Source organism: Episyrphus balteatus, chromosome 2, assembly GCF_945859705.1.
Source record: "Episyrphus balteatus chromosome 2, idEpiBalt1.1, whole genome shotgun sequence".
NCBI lineage: Eukaryota > Metazoa > Arthropoda > Insecta > Diptera > Syrphidae > Episyrphus > Episyrphus balteatus.
In genome coordinates, this window is record NC_079135.1 from 71,858,532 (window position 1) to 71,877,800 (window position 19,269).

The 19,269-nt window shown below is 32.3% G+C and overlaps 1 protein-coding gene across 2 annotated transcripts in view; it reads right to left on the minus strand.

The window, feature by feature from the left end:
* The window catches only part of LOC129910488 (uncharacterized), a 44,715-nt gene extending 25,503 nt beyond the window's left edge, over window positions 1–19,212 (minus strand). The window contains exon 1 of one of the 2 annotated variants that reach the window (XM_055987889.1): window positions 18,925–19,212. The gene's annotated coding sequence lies outside the window, so the exon portion shown is untranslated. Of the gene's footprint in view, window positions 1–4,024; window positions 4,481–18,924 lie in introns of those variants that run through there. The other variant, XM_055987890.1, reaches the window with a different exon arrangement.
* Between the last annotated feature and the right edge of the window lie 57 nt (window positions 19,213–19,269).

The window sequence follows — 19,269 nt, forward strand, 5'->3', positions numbered from 1 at the left end:
GAGAAAATTTGATTTTCTAAACCCTATATTAATTTAATAAACGACAGAGGTCTGTGTTCGAATCCCAACGAATTGCTCTTGTGAGGAATTGACAAAGCCTTCTTCTTCTCAAGTCACTAATACAACAAGAAACAAAAACTGTCTTCCGGACAACAACTTCATATTCGTGTTCAGCACCACAAAAAATATAAAGTTAGCCACCAAAAACCATTACACCAGAACATTCCATTTTTTTTAAGAGACTAAGAACGGAATTCATAGTCGTTGCTCAATCCAACTGACAATAAACTATCATCTGAAAATATATTTTTTTAATCATTCGTCATCGATTTGATTTTATTTTTGTTGCGATAGACGATATTTAACATTAAAGAAAAAACACGAATGTAGTTTGCTCAAATCTGTCAAATTTCATTCTGAGTTTGATTGAAAAAAATATTTTGTCAAGTCAAAATTTTACCCTACTCAAGTGAATGCTTAAGTTGAGAAAAATCTTAACTTGAGTAACGGCTATGAATTTCGCCCTAAGACAGGGTTATGGAAAGTGAAAAACAAAACAAACATATTTTATGAGAAAATACGTGTGTTGTAGAAATTTTCAAGCTTAACTAACGTTGGTACCGTGAAATCAGGTTACTTTGCATCGCAAACCAAAACAGATTGATTTTTTTTTTTGAACTCGAGCGTGATTTGCTTTGAAATTTTTGTAGCTAAGTGTTTTTGGTCTCTAGAAGGGAAATTAAAATTTTATTTTTAGGGCCAAAATTGAAGGTACTTACCATATGTTCAAAATGGATAAGGTTCTTTTTTCGATTAAAAAAAAGTACATGCACGGTTGCAAATTAGGTTCTACTCTTAAAATAAAAAAATGTGCTTTAAACCTGCCATAAAACCGTTTTCTTGGTGTCCGACGTTAAAGTAAGCAACTTAACCGATTCCAACGGTTTTGCACAAAAACGTTTTAGTAATCTTAAAATTTTAAAGTTCAAGTGACCTCAACAACAGAGCGTTTCGCCCAGGCACGACAGTGGGCTCATCACTTAGATCTGTCGTACTATTAAGACGTCTAATATTGGTCGATGATGCTTACCGACACTTATATGAATATAATGTGAATAATTTTTATTATTTTTTCTTCTTATAATAAATGTTTATAAAAATTTTGCAAACAATTTTTTTTTTTTATTTAAAAAAAATCAAAATTTTTTTGTTTATGAATTTTTTGAAAAAGAACACTGGTCTGCAAAATTTAACTTTTTTTCTCCTTCAAATAATTTTTTGATATTATGAAAGATTAGACTTTTCTTAATCTAAATCTGGTTTCAGAAAAATTCTATCAGGTACCATTTGTAAAACTGATTTTTGAAAAATGAGGGTAGTTTCTAAAAAATCACCCTTTTACATTCATTTGAACTTGTATAAATTAAAAACTGTTTGTCAAATTTGGAGGACTTTTTCCTCATGATATAACCTATCGATTGACACTAAATATGTTCTTTTACATTAATAATGTTTACTCATATTTTAAAATACTGATTGACAAAAAAAAAAGCAAAACTGCCTTGTAAAGCTTCAGATTTGTTTCTCCTAGAAACAAAAGTATACTACAAAAGATTGAAACTGAATTTGAAAAAAAAAATAAGTTATTTCATAAACCGTAGCAATTTTAATTGAAAAAGATTACATTATGCCAAAATATTTCTTCGAAAACAGCAAAAAAATGGGTTTTGAGATTTTCTAACGGGAATATTTAAAAAACGTGACGTTCTAGGTCAATTCTGACTTCGGATTCGGAATTAGCATACAAAAATCTTTTGGAAAAGTATAGTTTTATTTAAAGGAGGATTTCCTTGCAGACTTTTTGGAAATAAACAGTTTTTCGTCACATAAATAAATAAAGGATTTTTTTGGAAACTTAGTTTTTATGTGTCGATCAATATTTCCTTTTTTTTTGCATACTAATAGTTTTTTTTTTAAGTTTATTTTTTGAATTTTGTATTTACACATAAAATCAAACTTTTTCAAAAACGGATCTTAAGATTTAAAAAAAAATTCTAAAAATTCTTTATGATTTGTTCAAGAAATTTTATAGTATATGTACTTCGCTTCGAGAGAGGTTTTGTTAATTTTAAAAATAAAATAGTGACCCTTTAGAGTTAAGCTTCTTTTCAGGAGGGTTCTTTTCTTGTCAATCGCTAACATCTTGGGGAGTAAGAATTGAAAAAAAAAAAGAATAAAATGTGAATATGGAATGTTCACATAGGCCCTCCGGAAACATAAATCCAACACTGTCTGGAAAACTTCATTTGGTCACATATAGTATGCACACTTGTGCATCTTCTCGCGTTCGCGATGGGCCATTCTGCACTGCCACCACCACCGCGCGCCGTGTCATGACAGAAAGATACTAAAGCTGCGGAGGGCGGCCCGGTGGCTACGACGCACGGTTGTCCAAAATGACTTATCTCGTTGCAAAAATCATAACTTTTGAACGGATTGAGTTAGCGGTACAATTTTTTTTTTTATTTGAAGGACATTTCTAGGGCTGTTATACCAATGAATTTCAATAAAATTATTTCACAGGGTGTTTCGGAATCATCGGCCAAAAACAGATTTTCTTTAAAAAAAAAGTTTAAATTAAAATTGGTATGCCATTTTGTAGAAATCACTAATCCACATTTAAAAACAAAATTTCAAAAAAATACAATGTCCCGTTTTCGAAAATTTAATTTTTCAAAAAAAAATTTCAAAATTTTTTTAAAAATCCAAAAATTATTTTTTTTGAAATTTTATTTTTGGCTTATATTTGAGTTATATAAGTGCTTCTTCACAAAAAGTTTCGTTGAAATCGAATAAGCCGTTTTGGAGAATATCGGATTTGAAAAAAAACGGTTTTATGGCAGGTACCGTAAAAAATCCATTCGGTTCCATTCATTAAGCCGAATAGGGTATGTGTACCAATCAATTGTTGATTCAAAATAAAAATATTTAGCTGCGCATGCTTGCGCACTGCCGAGATTTTGTACTTTGAAAAAAAATGAAGGCAGAAGGAACAGATTTTCTTTAAAAAAAATGTTTAAATTAAAATTGGTATGCCATTTTGTAGAAATCACTAATCCACATCTAAAAACAAAATTTCAAAAAAATACAATGTCCCGTTTTCGAAAATTTTATTTTTCAAAAAAAAATTTCAAAATTTTTTTAAAAATCCAAAAATTATTTTTTTTGAAATTTTATTTTTGGCTTATATTTGAGTTATATAAGTGCTTCTTCAAAAAAAGTTTCGTTGAAATCGAATAAGCCGTTTCGGAGAATATCGGATTTAAAAAAAACCGTTCTATGGCAGGTACCGTTAATAATGATTTTCCAAAAAAATTTTTTTCATTAGAAGATAGACCTTGTTTTCAAACTTACATTTGAATTTTTTAAACAAAATCGTTGGAGCCGTTTTTGAGCAATTACAGCTTTACTGAAATTGGTGTATGACAAGTACCGTTATTTTTGGCCCAAAAAAATTAATTCCAAAAACACCTCTGGAGGGTCTCCAAAAAATGCTACATACCAAATTTGAAGTCAATCGGTCCATCCGTTTAGGATGTAGATCCTTATACAGACAGACAGACAGACGGACTTCCGGGACCAACTTTTTTGGCATTCTCTATAATCGTAATATCATGGAAAAGTGTAATCTGAACTTTTTTTAGATGTGAATTAGTGATTTCTACAAAATGGCATACCAATTTTAATTTAAATATTTTTTTTTTTAAGAAAATCGGTTTTCGGCCGATGATTCCTAAACACCCTGTAAAACAATTTTCTTGAAATTCATTGGTGTAACAGCCCTGGAAATTTCCTTCAAATTAAAAAAAAAACTGTACCGCTACCTCAATCCGTTCAAAAGTTATGATTTTTGCAACGAGATAAGTCATTTTGGACAACAGTGCGACGGCAGCAGCGGCGGCAGAGGCGGCGCGGCGTATGGCACCATTTGTTTGAGATACTTTTTATCTAAAGTTGGTTTTACCTGATTGGGATTGTGTGTTGGTTTTGATTCGCGATGCGACTGTCTCCTCTACTTGCAACTTCAGGATGCAGCAAGTTGTCTATGATTTAATTTTTGGCCGTTTCGCGCACTTTTCATTTAATTTCAAACGCGATTTTCATCTTGGTCGTATTTTTTCTATCTTTTCATTCTTTTTTTCTAGGCTTGGATTGTTGCTTAAGCTACTTTGGCGAGATGTGTACATCCGTGTTTTGTCTGTTGACAAGTTATGCCTCTTTTGAGGCAATGGTGTTGTGCTTGTGGTTCTTTGACTCTTGATTGTTGGATGTCTTCGTCGCCGTCGAACGTCGTTCGTAGCCATCATGGAAGACACGGCTGGGGACAACTTCAAGAAGACACGACGAATCCGATTTTTTTGTGTCTGTGTGTCAAGGAATGTTTTCATTTTCTATTTGATTGATATTATTGACACAGTGAAACACTATTCAAATAGAGAACTACTTGCTATTGGCAGATGGTCCTCGATGCATATTTTTTTTTGTTGCTGTGTGGGTGTAAACTTTTGCTTGTAATTACAATGCAATTTCTTTCAGGTAAAAGTAATGAATCGGCGGATATACCGATGCTGATGCATCTTGGATAATGACCTCGTTCTAATTTAAATAAAATTTTTACGAAATAACCGGTTATTGTCATTTCTTAATTTTTTTTTAGAAATTTTATACAAACAAAATTCAAAAGGGAAATCAATTTTACATACTTGCTTTATTCAATATTAGATTTTAATATTTGTATTAGCCAATAAGGATAAAGTCGATGTTGCAAGGTAAACTCAAATTTTGACTCATTAATGTCAGTATCACATTTTTCTATAATTACGATAATTGAATGTTGATGAGAATAAATAATAAACATTATAATCAGAGAATTATTTGAGTGTTAAGCAGAAACTTTATTGATGCTTTTTTGTAATAATTTAAAGTATGAAATACTCAGTATATTGAGTCAAGTGCAATGAGATAGAAGTTAGTATAAAACCATTGCAATTGTTTGTCCACCTCGAGATTCCCCTACACACCAAAAATCATCGTTTTTTCACCCCTCATTTTCAAAAAAATAGTTTTGCACTGAAAAATTCAAAAGTCCTCAAAATTAAAAAAAAAAATGTCTTTCAAACATTTATTAGAACTTATACTTAAGTTGTATGTTATAATAGAAAAAAAAACCTAGATTGCATAGAAACAAAATAGAGTTAACATCATAAAAAGCCAATTTTTGTATGTTTTAAGTTCTTATGGTTTACGCGCTGAAAAAGAAAAAAAATATGCAGTCCTGTGTTAGCCCAACAGTCAAAAAATTCAGATGGTTTTACAATTCAGTCAGTTATTACATTAGAAAAAATTAACAAAGTCACTGTGGCGTATGCGTAACTTTTTTTATAATCTTAAAAAAAATACATAATAAGCGTTTAGTTTATTACCTACATATACAAAAAATTACGTATACACCACAGTGACTTTCTTAGTTTCCTTTAAATTAATCTGAATAGTAAAAATTATAGGGTTGTAGAGCCTATATTTTCACTTTTGGGCTTAGTTAGCATAGTTTGTTTTCTCTTTCATACGCAAAAACAAAAAACACCTTAAATCATAAAAATTAAAATTATAAAAAGTTTGCTTTGATGACGTCGCCGTCGTCTTTATTTTTCATAAATCCAATTTAGATTTCTTCTTTTTAGCAAAATACGGCTAACGTTGAGTCCTAAAATGCTTGTATTTTTTTTTTATTTTGAGAAATTTTGTAAGTTGAGTATCTTCTAAACGCGTTTTTGGTATATGTAAAGAACTCGAAATGGACAGACGACAGAAGTTTGAATTTTTGAAAAAAATAATTATTTTCGGGGATTAGATACTTTGCATATTTCCTAAATGGAGTCTGTCTATCTCAAAATTTTATATTTAAGAATTTAAGACGATTTTTCAGACTTCTTACAAAAAAATGAACTTTCTCTAAAATTTGTTTGAAGGGTGGACAAACGAAAATTTTGGGAGGACAAACATGTACAAAAGGTGGGCAACTTCCTTTCTGCTAACTTTGTATACTTGTGACTTTTACTTTCTCTTTATACTAAGAATTTATTTTATAAATACCTTAAGGCATACTCGATTGTTAAATAGCCTTAAACTAGTACTACAAGCGAAAGGGAAATTATAATCATTTATGAGTAATGTTTACTAGCAAACGACAAAACATTTAAATTATTGTTTTGTTCGCTTCAGAGATATGTGTAATAACTTTATCACCTTTTAAATAAAAACCGATATCCAGCAATTAAAACAAAACAATAACTTTCCCTTTAAAGAAAAAAATTTTAACAATTTTTTGCTTGTTAAAGACAAACTTATTGCTTTTTAAAAACTTTCATTGAAACAATTGCCCTAACTACTTACACACATTAATAAAGTTAAAAGATTTAATTGAGCAAAAAAAAATCTTTTCAATGACATCAGTTTCAATATATGTACATCTTCTAAGATTTCCGTCGTCTTTTTTTTAATCTAAGAAAACAAGGTGAAAACCTTTCAACAATTGAATATATCGGTGGCATAAACAATTAGTCAAAAAAAAATGTTCCCAGAGGACTGTGACTGTGACTGTGGTATCATACCTTTAGATATAACACGAAATAAAAAAAATAAACAATTGGGTTAAGGCAAAGGCAAGTAGTCGGAAATACCTATGCGAAAGACTGCAAAAACACAAGTGAAGACTTAATTCATATTTTTTTTACAACATATACACAAACAATCGGAAACACTTTTCTTTTATAGTCGCTCTATTGAAGTTGATGGAAATGATGGAATATGGAATTATATTTTATTTGTTTGGCACTAGAATGAATGAAAGATCTGTGAACATTTTTAAGTTGGCCTCCATTTTTAAAAGGTGTTCAAAAGCTTTAATCTGAACAAAAAATAACTCGAAGAGTTGTGAGAAAAATACCATTTCACTGCTTATAAATTTGCATACGCAAATTACTAGTGCATTTGCGGGGTGACATACATATACGAATATTTTTTTAGTTATTAAAAAAATGTAGCTACAAAATGTCGAACGAAAGGAAATAAAAACACTTTCGTTTTTTTCCTTTCTCGGATAATCGAATGAACAAACAGCGATGTTTTAGCGTTCGAATCTTTATCTAACCAAAGCTCTTTACCTTGATAAAAAGAGAAAAACTATTATATCCCTTTATCCCTGCCAAACAGATTTTGATTTTTCTGAGTTCTATATGTTTAAATGACAAAAAAAAAGAAGTTCAATGTATGCTATCGAAACATCATTTTGTTTTATTATTTAATAAACGAAAGAAAAATTTCCATTATTCATTATGTTTTCTTTTATTGATACAAAAATGTTGCGCATACTCGATACGCCCCAGTGACCAGTTGAATTTAAACTTTAACATTCTCTAAATAAAAGAGAAAAAATCATAGCGCAGGTTAAAAATTAAACCAATCGACATTTGTTGCAGACGCTATTTTGACAATTGAGTCATTGAGAAAATGAATGGAGTAACCCTTATTTTAAGAAGAACTTGTACGCCTACTCCTTACGTAAATAATAAATAATTTAGTGAAGAATATTTTGTGACTGTCAAGTCACGTCTCGCTTTGATTTGATTGAATTTTTCCAATAAACTGTGAAAGTGGCATAGATTTAAGAAACAATGTCCGGAACTACCAACAAAAAGTAATGCTCCAAGGCTTAAAAGACGACCTGAATGGCAGATAATTTTTTGGTGCTGTACGCTTCATGAAAACATTGACTCATATTGCTTTTTTCTACGTGGATGAAGATATAGTGTTCCAGGTCCGGATAAATGTATTATTTCGGTCTTCATCTGAATCTGAGGTGCTTCCTCCCATCCATAAATTTCATAATTGACCAAGTTTGCATTCTCAATTGAATTGAGATTTGGACTTTTGAGACTTGAGAGTCTAACTTAATACATCGAATTTGTTTTCTCTGAAAACCGAAATAAAAAAATGCTAATATGTATTACATTAAGTCATGAAAGTTTTAATTTATTAAAAGCTTGATATTAGTCCATTATATTAAATATTAAATTGCACGTGTGTTCCACGGTTTTTTCTGCGATAGCCCACGGTCTTTTCCGCGGTTAGTCGCGGTACTCTATTATTTTTTTCGTTGTCATTCGCGGAGTTCCATAGTATATTTTCCAATTTGTGAAGCTTGTCTGTAAAATTTAACATTTTTATTCTGTTTCACAATCAACCGCCAATTTTCATCCAAGACACAATCCACATTTGTTTCCAAGACAAAACTGAAAATATTTCCATCAAAGTCTTGAATGGCATGGTATGTCTGCACTGTACAGAATTCTTGACGAATTAAATCTTGCCAACATTGACTCTTACTTAATACTTAAAATTATTTTTAAAAATTCCTCATTCGTGGAGTATCATGATAATATTGTTTTTACTTAATACTTTGATTTTGACACTTCTTTGTTCATTGACCTAAAGGTCCAGTTCAAAGTTAAAGCTCAACGTTGAAAGGTTCCAGTTCGAAGACTTTTTATAATATTTTTTTTATAAATTATATTTCTTTACAATTTTCAACAAAATTAGTAATTTTTTTTTTGCGAAAATGACAATGTTATGTGTGTTTTTCAAGGAAAATCAAAACACACGTTTACAATAATTTATTTTTAAAATTGCATAAGTCAAGTATGATGTATGATTGAAATCTTAGAAGCCATATTCTAAAAATCTAAAGAATAAGGCACGAAAAAAATTAAAAAGCAATCATGAGACTTAATTATCAGACTCCCTTTTTTAACGTTTTATCATCGTAATATTATGCCTGAAATTTGTTCTATAATTGAAGAAGTAATAACAAAAAAATACTTAAAACATTAAATTTTAACTTTGTCTAACGTAATTATTGGCTTATTTCACAAACTTGTGCATAATTCTCATTTTTTTTTCTAATAAAATGCTTACAAACTAAAACCTATAAGTAACTTACTACAAATAAGAATGAAAACCATATTCAAGTAAAATACTTGGCTCTTCAATCTGATTGCGTCCTTGATAAGTAACTTAATTCACTTTCCAGTTCCAACTCACACACACACAAACATACGATTCATGATGTCCGGCCATATTGGTGTAACAGATAAAATGTATCTACAGCCAGCCAGACAGACATACACCGTAAACATCATAAATTTTGTTTGATATTATACATTAGAAAAAAAAATTGTCTATAAGTACGACCGAACGTCCATTTGGTGAGTACGCGCAAAATGTAGGTCGTATAATTCAATGCGGATTAGAAGTTGACCATTAACTTGTCACATATTCGCGTTACGTTTCACTCACATTTCGTAAATTAAGTGGATACCTGGCTTATACCTGCGAGTGAAGTGAAGATAAAACAAAAATGAAATGAAGATGAAAGAATAGTTAAACCTTCAAGTCAATCACTTTTGAAAAGCACCTCAGACCTCACCATCTATACATAAAATGTTGATAGATATCTATAATATGAGAGTATCCAGAGGAGAAGGTTTAAATCCTATGTAAAGATTTTTACTTTTACTTGTTTATGAATCAAAAAAAAGAATGTGATGCAATTAATTAGAACAGAAAATCAAAAGTGTCAAAATGTAAAAACCTGGAACTCCATCATTGAACTAAGACCTTGTCAAGTCTGTCAATAAACAAAGACCCTCTAGGATCAAAGGTTCACAAAAAGTTCACAAAACAATTCAAATTTCTTATAACATAAATTTCCCATATTTATACGGAAGTAGCCTATGATAGTTTTTCTCTTCGCGAAAACAAAGAGGACAATTTAACAAAAAAAAAAAAACAACTACTGCTGAAAATGTAAAAGGAAAATCCTATTTGTTTTGTGTTTTTTTTTTTAGATATCTATCCTCAATGTCGCTATCGAAAAAAACTGTACCAACTTATTCTAAAAGAGTTTACAGACCTCTTAACCCATATTTGCCTCATGTATATAAATCTTTGCCATGCACGCGACTTCTCATAGACGAGATCTGTAACGATCATCAAATGGTTCCTTTTGGTATAGCGACTCGTATATGGTTAGGATATAACATCACACATATATTTATATACTGGCAGCAGATCACACGCACTATAGCTTATATCTAAAGCACGCACTCTCCTATATTGCCATTCAAGTGGGGTGGGGTTTCCAATGGTAGAGGAGAAAAATAGAAATAAAAATATTGTCGTCGTGTCTTGAAAGTGGACACAAACGGAAGAGCCTCATATCTAAGCTAGTGTCAATGTACATAATAGTTGTCCCACATGTTCCATTTGTGTATTTTTTTTTCTTAAAAGCTGTAAAGTTGGTACCTTTTTTGTCCACCACCAATCTAACTTTGAAGGTTTTTGAGTGTTTTTGTAAATTCTATTTCTTTAAAGCGATAAGTTGTGTAAAGTAGCAGAACATTTGATTTCTGTTGAGACAAAGATAAGATAGTTTAGCTTCAAATAGGTTAAAATTTGTAAGATCAATATTTAAGGTATTTTTGTTGTACTTGGCTTTTCAAAGGTCTTGAAGGCAAAATACGTCAAAAATTTAAAATACATTTTTAACACGATTTTTTTTTTTACTGAGGCTATTACGTGTTCACTTAGTGTTCAGGAAATTCCTCATAATTGAATACTTCAATACTAAAAGATTAAGAGCGGAATTCGAAGTCGTTACTCGAGTTAAGATTTTTCGCAACTCCAGTAAGTTGAGAAATATTTCAAGCAATCGCTCAAGGGAATTTGAAAATAGGGCTGTCACTTGAGTAAAGAAAAATCATGTCTTGAGGAAAATTTTTTTTTTCAAACTCGAAAATTGGACTGATTTGAATTAACTGTCATCAAAAAAAAAAACTTATTTTTAATAATTCGCCAACATACTTGCAGAATTCGTCGTCCCACAATGTCAACTGACTGAAAAAACTTAAGGGTTTCCTCATGTAAAAAAGCGTCCTCAGACGTTCACTTGAGAAAAATTTCGACTCCAGTGATTGTTTGATGACTATGAATAAGGATTTGCTTGAGCGAATGCTTAAGATATTTCTCAACTTGAGTGACGACTATTAATTCCGCCCTAAGTATACATAGGTATCTTCTTTTTTCTTATTTGCTTCATATCTATAAATTATCAGAAACTAATTAAACGATTTAAAACAACGTCAAAAATGCACTCTAGTCCATTTGTAAATTACACTGGTCTACAAGGTTTTAGCCACAAGAATCATATACTTTTCTGAAGGATCCGAAGTCAAAAAAAAAAATTCCATTAGCCTCCGTTCTTGAAATATTAATGTTATAAAATGCAAAAAAAAGTTGTTTTTTTATAACGGTTATATTTAAAAAACGAAGGCTAATAGAATATTTCTGACTTCGGATTTGAGTTTACCAACCTTAAAACCTTCAGAAAAGTATATTTTGGTCCTTGTGTCAAAAATTTTGTGACCAGTGTGACTTAAACTTTGGATTTTGTTTAGATTGAGTTAAGTTTGTCTTTGGCTTAGTAACTGAAACTAAAGATATCTTGGACAATAAAACAGATATCGGAAAGATTTTAACAGTATTTGGAAGAAGAAAAATTTGTTTATAGTGAATTACCTCACATAAAAACATAATCTCGAAAACAGCCGAAATAAGGTTTTTCGCAATTTTCCTGACTTCGGATTTGAGTTCAGCATCCCAAAAACATCTAGACCAGTGTTTTCTATTTTATTTTTATAGTTATTTTATTCCGATTTTTCATGTTTAGATTATATCCTAAGTACATTTTTAAAATTGGTCTTAATTTTTAAGTTGTATAAAGAAATATTGAAAAGTAACAAAAAGAGTCTGTCTTTAAACGTGCAAGTTTAAAAGAAATCCAATTAATTTAAGCGGAAAATCATTTTATTTATATGTTATTTAATTTAAAAAAAAAAACTGCCAGCCACTGGGGATTGATCCTACAACTGTTGAGTCTCTGGGTGAGTGCTTTAACTGCACGTAAAGCAGAAGTCTGACGATAAATTTAAAATTTTTATTTTGTCGGTTTTTTAAGATGAAAATTCATAATAAAAAGAAATGAAGATAAGATTGTTGCTTCTTTTCTTTTTTTTTAATCAAAACAATTAACATTAAAATATAACCTCATTTGATGGGTTGTCGTAAACCTACGAAAGTAAGTTTTGGAAGAAGTTAAAGTTTTAGAGAATTGGGCAGTCAACGAAAAGTGTTAGATAAATAAAAAGAATATCTGATAAATGCTTTCGATTAGCTAGTTATTTCTATCATTTTAGATGTTACCCGTATTTCATTAAAAAATTAACTGAATAGAACCGACAAAATTAAATTCTATCCAGTGCAGATGGGTTTTAGCACTTGTATAAAATATACATTAAACTAATTCCCAATCAGAGTTGGGGAGTAATCATTACATTTGTAATTAATTACTAATTAATTACAATGCAATTACTCCACTAGTAATTGCATTGTACTCCACTAGTAATTGCATTGTAATCGAATTACTTTCCCATTACAAAGGAAATGTAATCAACGGCGTATACAAGGGGGGGCCACGGGGTCATAACCCCCCCAAGAAGTCAAATCTTAAACAAAAATTTGGTAAGTTATACTTAATTAAGATGATTTTTAAAATGTTTAAGTTTTAGAACATGAACGAAAATGAAAAGTGAAAAATTTTTTTGGTGTCAACGAACTATTTTACCATATTATTTTGAAGATGCGGTCATATTTTTAGTGAGCAGCTCTTTACCAACAAACAAAATAACGGTCGTTTCTATAAAGCAATCTTAAAAGTTGTTCAATTTTAAACGTATCCTTAACACGTTGACCACCATGTGACCCACCGGTGCCGGTGGGTCATGCAAAATTTTCCCAGGAGGTCACAGTCAGTTCATTTTTCAATGGATGTTTTTTCATGTGGCGATTAATGTTTTTCTTCTTTGGCACCTAGAAAAAAATACGTTCTTGATAGTGCAAAAGAAAAAATATTATATGTCGAATTCTCAATAACCAAAAATTCGATCTGCAGTCGACTTGCAGTCGCTACTTTTTCCTTAAATGAATTCCAATGAAAAATTCGCTACTTTTTCCCGAAGAATCGATCCTTTTAAATCGAGACGTATTTACACACATTTTCACAAACACTACAATTTTGTCAAATACAAAACGTCAAACCAAAACAAAATTTTGTAAAGAAATGAAGAACCAGAGCCAATTTTTGTTTATTTGTGAAATATAAATCATTTTTAGTGAACAAAACAAACAAATGTTACATTGTTTTGTTCCTACTATGAAGTTTTGTATATTTTTTTGCTTTTCATTGGTCACTTGGACACAAATACATTCACAAAAAGAAATCGCTCCCTTATTTAATTATCTAAAAAGCCAAGAATTTGTGAATTTTGTTTGCTTATAAAATATAGGTAATAGTATTTTTTACTTTATCTTTTGAAAAAACTATCCGATTATAGGTAAGAATTTAAGTAACCTTGTCTACAGCCAAATTAAATACATATTTCCAGCAAGCTTAGAATATTAAAATTAACCTTTAAGAACCAATTTAAGAAAATCTAATAAATATAACTGAATGTGTGTTATTTTGTAACCCGAAGGCTGACGAAATCAGACCCATATTTTGTAAAATCCTTAATAAGTAGGCTATATAAAGCATTTACCAAAATTTCTATAGGTACCTTTAAACTAGCATTATGTTTTACGCCAAAGATAGTTTTTTAAATCGGAAATTATCCTAAACATGGGTCGGTCGTAGTTGAGTGTATATATTATAAAAAATGTTATCCCCCTAGTCTAATAAAATTTGCATAAGATTTTAAAAAAATATTTTTTTTCGAAATGCTATTTTTTTAACTTTGTGATTCGTTTGCCTTACGAAGACTTTCAACTAAAAAGTTACCACATTTATTTAATAAAGAAGATTTTCATAGTATGAATGTAATTCGAAATGCAATTACAATTAAATTACCGTGTAATTTTATTGTAATTAAAAAGATGAAATTACAAAGGTAATTACATTGTAATTAAAATTGTAATTTTAAAGTAATTATAATTTAAAAACAAAATAAAACCAAAATCTAAACCTTTAAGATTTCAAAGAACTATGCCACATGTAAAGGGTGGACCTACAGGGATAGGAGTTGTACCCAAATGTAGGTTAGAGTCCCCTTTGTGCATCAAAAATTTTGTATTCATTTTTTTTTTCAAAATTCCGAGATATAGCCGTTGTAAGTTGGGGGCGCGAAAAAGCTTCTGGGAGCTGAACGCTTTGACCCAGAGACATGGGGGTGGTGCCATATGAAAGGTTATATTCTCAGCTACCCGATAGTGGTATAATTCGGTTTTTGGATTTTTTTCAAAATTCCGAGAAAATTGCGTTTGAAAGTTGGGGTAAAATATTTTTTACGAAAAATCCCCGAACCTTTGAACGCTCCTCGAAGCTAAACCGCTTGAGAGCAATTTTTGGGAGTGATGCCAAATGATGGCTTGGGTCATGGGCCTACGCTTTGCACATTGTCAGATTTTTAAAAAATCATCTTCCATGTTAAACCGCCACATCATGCCTATTTTTTCAGAATCGGGCTTATTTTTTTTTGACTTTTAAGTTCTCCCGGTTTGAGAACGCGTAGACCTACAGGGATGGGAGTTGTACCCAAATGTAGTTTAGAGTCCCCGCTACCTTTGGGCATCAAAGTTTTTTTTTCATTTTATTCAAAATTCCGAGATATAGCCGTATGTGGCAAGTTGCATGTTGCAAGTTGCATGTGGCAAGTTTCATGTGGCAAGTTGCATGTGGCAAGTTTCATGTGGCAAGTTGCATGTGGCAAGTTGCATGTGGCAAGTTTCAAGTGACAAGTTGCATGTGGCTAGTTGCATGTGGCAAGTTTCATGTGGCAAGTTGCATGTGGCAAGTTGCATGTGGCAAGTCGCATGTGGCAAGTTGCATGTGGCAAGTTGCATGTGGCAAGTTGCATGTGGCAAGTTGCATGTGGCAAGTTGCATGTGGCAAGTTGCATGTGGCAAGTTGCATGTGGCAAGTTGCATGTGGCAAGTTGCATGTGGCAAGTTGCATGTGGCAAGTTGCAAAGCCATTGTTCCTGAAGTACAACACAATACTTCAATCTTCGCTCCCATTGAAAGGCTTTTTTCATTTGCGGACATAATAAATGCGACGCGGTGAAATAAGTTATCGGACACAAACTTTGAAATGTTTGTTTTGCTTAAAGAAATAATAAATTACCAGTAATTTTATTGTAACTTTTCGTGTAATATGATAATAGCTGTGTTTTATTATTCTCGTGATCCAGATCAAATCATATTGTTTTCATTTCCCTTACAAAAAAAGCAGGATCTTGCTTTATTATTGTAAAACTTACAAATAAAATGATCTGATCTGGATCACGGGAATAATAAAACACAGCTAATATTTATTAATTTATTGAATGATTTTGTTTCGTTTGAATAAAATAAAATGTTTAATTTAATTTAGAAATTAATTTCAGAGTTTCAATTACAATTTAATTACTTTCAAATTCCAAAATATTTAATTACAATGCAATTACTTTTGTAATTTCATAATGTAATTACAATAAAATTACACGGTAATTTAATTGTAATTGCATTTCGAATTAATTGTAATTACATGTAATGTAATTAACGATTCGATTACCCAACTCTGTTCCCAATAAAACTCAAATGTGAATTGTATGGCTGCAAGGTGTAATATTCAATTGCCAAGTGAAAAAATATCTACTACGTTAGGGTAACTACAGATCTGATAGCACCTTATCAAGGTTAGGTTAGGTTAGGTAGAAATGGCTGTCAGGAAAACAACTGACACACTTAGACCATTTATTGGTCCGTTGTGATACCGTGATTTTGTGAGGAAATTCCTCACTAATTAAACCAGTTGGAGCTTTTAATAAAGCGGTGAAGGTTGAAGATGTCAGTATTGATTAGTTCACTGGTATCTTCTAAGAAATATTTTTCCAGGTATTTTTTACGTCTACTGGAAAGGGCAGGACATGAGCAGAGAAGATGTTGGATTGTTTCTTCTTCTTCCTCATCAAGGCAACTTCTACAGAAGTCGTTAGAGATTACGCCAAGTCTTATGGCGTGTCTACCTATGAGACAGTGTCCTGTTAAGACACCTATTACAGAGCTGATATGCAATCTGCTTAGAGACAACAAATTTTTTGAACGTTTTGGATCTAGCCTAGGCCAGATCTGCTTGGTCGTTTGGCAAGTTATAATGTTTGACCATCGTATGTTTGTTGCCTCTATAGCTTCTTGCTTCAGCATGAGTTTGCACGTTGCGATTGGTATACCAATATTTGCCTTATTGGGTAAAATTGGTATTAGAGTTCCATTTCTGGCGAGTTCGTCTGCTTCACAGTTTCCCAGAATATCTCTGTGACCCGGCACCCAGAAAAGGTGAATGTTAAACTATTCTGACATCTCCATGAGAGATGATCGACAGTCGCGGGCAGTAACGGAGTTTGTGGAAACCGAAGCTAACGATTTAAGGGCGGCCTGGCTATCAGAGAAGATGCGGATATCCGATGTAGATATCACGTTTTCTTTGAGCCAAGTCAGTACTTCTTTAATCGCCATTATTTCCGCTTGGAACACGCTGCAGTGATTAGGGAGACGGAAGGAGAGACTAACATTAAGTCTATCGGAGTAAACCCCGCCACCCACTCCGTCATTGGTTTTAGAACCATCTGTGTAGAAATGAATTGAATCATCTCTTAGAAACTCGGCATTGTCCCATTCTGATCTATTTGGGATGGTGACTTCATAATTATTGCCGAAAACCAATTGTGGGGTGGTGTAGTCGGAGTGACTGTGGATTGATCCGAATGAATTCAGAATATTTGTGTGGCCAATAGAGTTATTGGTCCATTGAGAGATGGCTTGGAGTCGAATAGCAGTGCTCGCGGCCACCTGCTTGCTGAATATATCTATGGGTGGAAGATTGAGTAATATATCAAGAGCGGCGGAAGGTGTCGAACGGAGAGCTCCGCTGATGCACATGCAGGCTGAACGTTGGACTTTGCTTAACTTGTCTCGATATGTTACTTTTTCCAGAGCAGTCCACCAAACTGCTACCCCGTAAGTGAGAATAGGTCTGATGACTGCAGTGTATAGCCAATGAGTTATTTTAGGAGATAGTCCCCATTTATTCCCTATAGCTTTTTTGCAAGAAAAGAGTGCCACTGTGGCTTTTCTTATTCTTTCTTGTATGTTGGTTTTCCAGTTTAATTTGCTATCCAAAATAAGACCCAGGTATTTGGCTTCGCTGGCAAAATTAAGTGGAACACCATTAATAGAGGGGGGGTCTAGTTGTGGAATTTTATATTTCTTTGTAAAGAGGACAAGTTCTGTTTTTTGAGGATTTACCCCCAATCCACAGTTTGTTGCCCATTTTAGTAGCTTATTTAGAGCAGTTTGCATTAGTTCTATTATAGTATGGAGATGTTTTCCTGATATGGCAATGGCGACGTCGTCAGCGTATGCAATCACTTTGAATCCATCTACTTCTAGACCGACTAGTAGTTCATTAACCACTAAGTTCCACAGGAGTGGGGAGAGTACCCCTCCTTGTGGTGTACCTCTACTAACAGATCTTCTTGCTGAGAAATCTCCTAGAGTTGAGTTAATAATTCTGCTTTTCAGCATAAGGTCTATTAGCTCGCTCAGTGAGCTATCTACTTTAAGGTTCTTCAGTGCATTTGTGATTGCTATGTTGCTGACGTTGTTGAACGCGCCTTCAATATCAAGAAATGCAACTAAGGTGAACTCTTTATGATGGAGGGAATATTCAATAGTGCGCACTACAGTATGTAGTGCTGTTTCAACCGATTTCCCTTTACAATAAGCGTGTTGTGCTGTAGATATAAGATTGGGATCAATGACATTACGCAAGTGGATATCAATCATTCGTTCTAAGGTTTTAAGAAGGAATGATGATAGGCTGATAGGTCGGAGGTCTTTCGGATTGACATGAGAGAATTTGCCTGCTTTGGGTATGAATACAAGCACCTTATCAAACAACAACTTGTGTGTTTTACCACAACAACTTGTGTGTTTTACCACCAAGTTCATAGGCTGGAGTTATAGCTATTTGATATTTTTTCATCCAAAATCCAGTGATGTCGGTTAGGGCATGGTAATAAAAACTGGGAAAATTTGTAAAACCTCAACCAAATAAAAATTGATTTTTAAACTCCAATAATATCCTAAAAAAAAATATTTTAAACTTGTTTAATCAAGAATTTAATTAAATTAAGTCGAACAGTAGGCATTTCTAAGAATAAAATATTTAATTTCTTATCTTTTTTAATTGAAAAAAATTACAAGAACTATAATCATGAGTTATGGATGTTATACAGATTAGTCAACAGAAGAAGGGGGCTGTAAGTATTTATTTTTTTTTGCGGAGAATTGGAATCTAATAATTTTGGGGGAGGGGGGGGGCTCTTTGTCACTGTTGTTGTTCATTACTTAATCCTTGTGAATACAATGCTACTTTTCCGTCATTCTCTACTTGGCTTTATTTCCTGATGTTTTTCACAACATTGCCACCAGATTCGTTATTCTTCTCGACACGGCCGCCCTGCTTACTTATCGCATAGTATGTAAAAGATTTAGAATGATCCACTCTGTTCTCTGGATTTAACATGACAAAAATCAATTGTAATACAAAAATTTTATAATAGAATATAAAAGCACTTTCAAACACTTAATTTTGCCGGCCGGTCGGGCCGGCTCAATTAAAACGATTAAACCGAAACGAAAATTAACTCATACCCACGACTGAATTGAAGTAATTCATCATCTCCCACTTAATGATGCACGATCTGCTGCAGCAGAAATCGTTTTCCTGCTTTAGCGCAAGAACAAACTCCAGACTGATTGTCCGGAAAATACAAATCTTTTGATACAATAAATATTCCAACTTTTCTCGGTAGGGCACTGGAATTTAACTCTTCGATATCTAAAAATAAGCCAACATACAGCGGAAGCAATCCAACACACAAACTCAAGTTTATTGCTGATAAGAGTACGTAAGAACATTATTTGCTGCGCAGCAAGACTATAGTTTCATTTAGCACTTTGATTGCTTCAGAATAAAAATTTTATTGTTCTCAACTT